This window comes from Pelodiscus sinensis, chromosome 18 (genome assembly GCF_049634645.1).
Source record: "Pelodiscus sinensis isolate JC-2024 chromosome 18, ASM4963464v1, whole genome shotgun sequence".
Taxonomy (NCBI): Eukaryota; Metazoa; Chordata; order Testudines; family Trionychidae; genus Pelodiscus; species Pelodiscus sinensis.
Window position 1 is genome coordinate 26,179,585 of NC_134728.1, and position 6,000 is coordinate 26,185,584.

The window sequence follows — 6,000 nt, forward strand, 5'->3', positions numbered from 1 at the left end:
TCTGAAATGACTCTGCTCTCCCCACTTTTTTTTTTTCTGAAAGAAGATTAGGTTACTATAGTTCAGCCAGACTCAGTTTGCTTATTGCTTTGGGCATTAAGAATTTAATGCAAAAGTAATGAAGTTAAACCTGTGGCATAGATAATGGTCATTAGCAGTCTTCCTTCTCTGTCATAAACCTGACCCTTGTTAACTCCCTGTTTATCTTCCCATGCAGATGATTATGAACAGGCCAAAAATTATTGTGTATACTTCCTGTGTCCTGGGGAAACATCATCTAATCAGACCAGGTGGACACAAATGGTAACTGAACCACTTCATGTCATTGCTACTCCCCAAAAAGTGTGGGTGATCTTTTAAGGACTAAGGCGGGGGTAACTGTCCCCAGACCAAACAGAAAGAGTGAGAAAGATTCTGAAGAAATCATTTATTATTTCAGTCTCATAAAAAAAGAGCCGTTTAGGGAAAAGCTGAAGACAAGAAGGGTTGTAGAAAACCCTTTCCTTGCTTGATCATCAAATATTTTGTTCCTGGCATCCTTGCCAGCAAATCCTCCATTAATGAAGCTGTTCTAGGAGTCATCAGGGAGGAGGGAGGGGGATGGCAACTGACGCAATTTCACATGCAGGCCTATCCCTGTTTGCACACAGACAAGGCATAGCCTTATCTAATTCAGGTTTGTTTCTGGGCCAGGACACTGGTAAGAGATTTAGGGGATCTTAGCTCTCCATTGTGTCAAATGGCATTTCCTGCCATATTAGAAAGCTGTGACTAAGTCAAGATTGTGAGATCAAAATGTCCTTTCCAGAAGGATCTGAGCGAGTGAAACTTGATCACTTAGATGCTTGTAGAGTGACCACAAAGGGGGCATGAGCATGGCCAAAGTCAATTCTCTTTGAAATTCAAGTGGAGCCCTGGGGAAATCTTTACCCATTACTCATCTAATAAAGATGGTGATTGAGCCTTGACTTTATGGTACACTTACAAACCCCAAGAAAACATAGATGTTCATTTGTCATGTGTTTTTTAATTTAATAATGACTGAGTGATTGGACATTTTCTGGGATTACCAGGGGTCCTGGAGGAGTTGCTAATTTAAGGAGATTCCATCTGATCATGGTTTCCCAAGAAAGGTTCTGTACCATTATTGCAGTTTCAGTCTAAAATGGAGGGAGAAAGAAAGGTATATTAACCTTTAAAAGAAAGCAATGAATTCTGAGGCTTTATTACCAACCGGGTTCAGAATACACTAAAAAGACAAGGCAAGAGCCTTGAAGTCCATTGCAAATCCGCATTGCCTTCAAAGGAACCAGGATTTGGCCCTCAAAGAGCATACGGGGAATAGAGAGAAAATATGCCTCATAATATCAGTCATCATAGCAGTTACACCTATGTTTGAGTAACTCGGAGTGAATTATTCATCCCTCGATAAATAAATAAAAAACGAATGTTTTTGGCTGTGCATCCAGGGAATTACCTTTTCCTGTGAATTCACTGAAAAGCAGCAAAACCACAAATCAGTGTGCCAGTTGAGGGGGATTTGTGGATTATTGTTATAGCGGATACAGTCCTCATCAGACCATATAGACCACTGCAAGATAATTAATGTCCTTGGTATTGGAGATAGGCCTTAGTCTACAGCCTAGATTCAAACATCTCTGATAGTTCAGATCCAAATGTGGATCCCAACATGGTGATTTTGGCCCATCTTGATCAGATACCTCAGTGATGAAAGCATGATATAAATCCACAGACAGCTAGATAGATACTCTAATGTACAGTAGTCAATACAATTGCTTGAATCATCTGCCAATCTCTCCTTCAACTTCTAATCTATTTTACTTACTCAAACATATGTGATTTTGTTGCCAGCTGGTGATTTGTCAATATAATGAAATCGGAGCCTAATGTACCTACGAGACTTGTTTGGAATAAAATAGACCCAAGGAAAAACAAACTATATTGTTTTTGTTTATAGAAGCAGTATGGTACCTTTGATCCTTTCTTCTGTTCTGCTTTAATATGTTTGAGTAAAAAGAAAATACATTGTAAATTTCAAATACCAGCATGGGGGCTCCTGTGTTTGTGTAGCCAAGACTGAATGAAGCTTTTAATTAAGACATACTCTGTAGGGCAAATTTCCTAATCCAGCATTGGAGGAGTGGTAATGCTTGGAGACTATCCTCCCAATATAAAGTCTTCAAAACTTGTTTGACCCATTTCTGAGACAGAGAGGGAAGGTGATGTGGTAGAAGGCAGTAAGACAATAACACATTAGTAGCAAAAGGAAAATAAAGATAAAAAAGATGCATCCAGCATAAGCAGGTATGAGGCAATAAGCTATCACAAGGACTGACAAGCATACATAAAAGCAATACTAGTGATTCTGAAACACAGATATAAATATAATGGTAATTATAGCCTCCATATGAAGAAAGTTTCACACAGCCAGGACCACAAGCAAAAGCAAAGTCTGTATACATGTCAGATAAATATGCTCATGCTACCCTTTAAATCTCCATGATAGACATTATATCTCACATCAAAGACTACCAGGACAGATTCTCATACAATTTAAAGCATTCAGTAGCACATGCAAAAAGCAGACATAATTGCTTGCCTTATTCATGTCCAAATGGGGTCATTATATGCACTAATGGCTGGAATAATAGTTGCATTTGCATGTGCAATTACCAGATTCATGTGTATCATGATAATTGTGCATGGAAATTAGATGTCCAATTGTGCGCCTAAAATATATTATGATATGCTTTCCAACATGGAAGCAGAGATTCCAAGACTTTCCTGGTGATTCATTGTCAGCCTTCTTATAGGAAATATAGTATGTTTGGGAGTGTGTATAAAATACATTGTGCCATAGAGCTGAAGTAATTGGACAACACTATACTGTTCAAGGTGGTGTGCACTACAGTTAAAGTTACAACAGTATTTCCATTATAAATCTACTTTCACTTAATCATACATTCTTCCTTTTAGGCTGAAACCTTTCCCATCACAGAACCACTGTGAATATATTTGGTAATGTTCTTAGAGTTCAATTATTTTTGAGCTACCGATGAACAGATAAATATTTGCCCTAAATAATTTTAGATCAGAATTAACTAATGGCTGAAAGATCTGACTATGTATTGTTGACAGAAAGAAGTCAATAAAAATAAATTATAGTGATTAGAAAATCACTTAACCTACGTCTACATTGTGCTCTCTTGAGCAAGAACATATGCAAATGAGGCATGGTGATGAATATTGCGGTGACTCATTTGCATACTTAATGAGCTGCCATTTTGCACAAGGGGCTTCGCAAAAACTCCTCTTGCGCAAGAACCATTCTGCTGCTTACTTTCAGGCAGAATGGCTCTTGTGCAAGGGGGATGGAGGTTGTGCAAGAAGGAGCAATGTAGACTGCTCCTTCTTGCGCAAAAGCCCCTTGCATAAAAATGGTGGCTCATTAAGTATGCATCACCATGCCTCATTTGCATATGTTCTTGTGCAAGAGAGCACAATGTAGACGTAGCCTTAGAGTCATGAATAGTATGAAATATTACTCCAACAGCACCAGGGAGCTGTAAAGTGCAAAGACACTTGTGGAAATCAATATTGCCACAGATAATGGTCTAGGACATGCATTCTCAACCCATTTATGGGTGTCATAAATAGGCCTCAGATGATTGAGAACCCATTTCATGGACCATTACTTATGGAAATATGGATTTCCGCAAGTGGTTTTGCACAAACATTACCCATGGTTTTGCTGCTAGATATTGTTCTAGAGTGCAGATTGCGGTCTATAGCTAGACACAGTGAGGCACTTGAAATATGTTCTCCTGTATCTTTATGTCAAAATATGGAAGTGGTTGAGAACTGCTAATCTAGATACATAAGGGAATTATTGGCCTCCTTCAGCTTTCTAGTAAACAGTGCTCTGAGCAAATTAGGGTTTTCCCAACCTTTTGAAGATGTTCATAGACAACCAAGATAATCAGCTGAAAAGCTCTGCTCACAATGCTATAGTGATCCCCACACTATTCCAAAACTTTGAAACATGGGCATGTTATTGCTTGCATATCAAAGAACTGAAAGAGTTTGGTATATGAAGAATCAAGATTCCATCATGAATCACAAGATTCTGCAAAGATGTGGCACAATGAAAATAAAGCAACCCACATAAAAGCACTGCCACACTGGACTAGAAACAAATGCTTCAGTGAAGGCATCAATGAAAATGTCAGGCCAAATGTTGTATAAATAATGTTTTATCAGCAAAAGATAGAGAAAAATATATAAGGACATTTCAAGAAAAAACGTTGACTTCTATAGCAGCAGCCAAATGATACTTTGGAAAAACAGAGAAGAGAAGAGAAGAGAAGAGAAGAGAAGAGAAGAGAAGAGAAGAGAAGAGAAGAGAAGAGAAGAGAAGAGAAGAGAAGAGAAGAGAAGAGAAGAGAAGAGAAGAGAAGAGAAGAGAAGAGAAGAGAAGAGAAGAGAAGAGACCCGTTTCTGATCTCAACTCTACTCTGAATAGTAGTAATCCCACTGACAGCAATGCAGATACTGGTGTACAACTTCAGTGTAAGAGGAGAAATCAGAGCCAGAAAGAGCAGGAGTTATGCATATGGTCACTGTACAAAGCACTACTGCATTTCCCTACCCAGTCTATGTTCATGTCTATGAGAGCTCAAGGTGGATCATCAATCTTCAACATAAAAGCATCTCCTTAGTACTCCTACTCCACCCTGTTAATCCTTCCCTTAGAGCTCTGGCAGGTGAGGGAGTGGAAGGGCTCTTTTCCTGGCTCTCTAGTGGATGTAGGGATGAGCAGAAATCTTACCTAGGCCTTTCTAACCCCACCCTTTTGTCTCTCCTTTATCAGTTTACTGCTTGTGCCAAGATTTCTCCATTATATGGCCCCCATCCCCTGTTCCCCCCTCTTTTTTTCTTTTCAACAAAAAAAAATAGCGGGGGGACATTTTTGTGAATATTTCTGCAATTCCTCCACCCATCTTTTGACTAGTTCTGTTTTAAAGTGAACTTAATACTTACTGAAAAATACTTGCCTTCTCTGGTGAGTGTGGTATTCCAAGAATGGGTATTGCAGAAGTATGTCCCAAACATACCTCAGACTTGACCTCTAGGGGCAAGAGACGCCTGTGGTCCATTTAGCTTCAGCCTCTCTGCTGCCAACAGCAGTGTCATTAATGATGTAGACCGAAACTATCTGCTCATTTCACATAAGAGCCGCCATTCAATCATCATATGGTAACAACGACCGACCGGGGCCAAAATTGTAATGATGAGCTAATAGGGAAAAGCTCTGAATCTCATTAGTGGTGCCCCTCTGGCAACCAGTTTCCCTCCTCTGCTTCTTTTAATGTAGATAATTGGTTTCAATTTCTTGTTTAACTTGGATTTTCTCTGCCTTTGTTCCCTCCTTTCTAACAGCTTCCACCCCTGTTGGAACCTTGCTTCCTTGGCCAAAGAGCTGCTTTATCACCATTTTTTCACATTCTTTTTTCTCAAGTCAGTTGATTGGCTCACACTCCTGTACTTCTATTTAATAATGGGTGGGTGGAGCCTAGAAAGTTGTGCAGTATTAGGAATAACCACAATAGGTCAAACTCGTAGAATAAGCACTTCTAGTGATAGTGTCCCAACAGCAATGCTGTAGCAAAGGGTCTGTAATCATTTCCATTTACAATCCCTTCCTTTCATAAGTAGGTAATTTAGATTTAATAACGTGCTTAATGAATGGTAATTAAAAACAAATTGCAATTAAAACATTATTTAACACAGTTTAGCCATGATATGATAGATACATATCTATAACCCAGTTCATCTTCAAGAAATATTTTCTTAATAACAAACTGGCATTTAATTAACGTGGAAAATGTTGCTGCTAAAAGCTAAATTAAATTAAAGCATACTTTCAACAGTTAGCATACAGCATACTTACCAGCACGTTAATGAAAAATATTTCAAAAG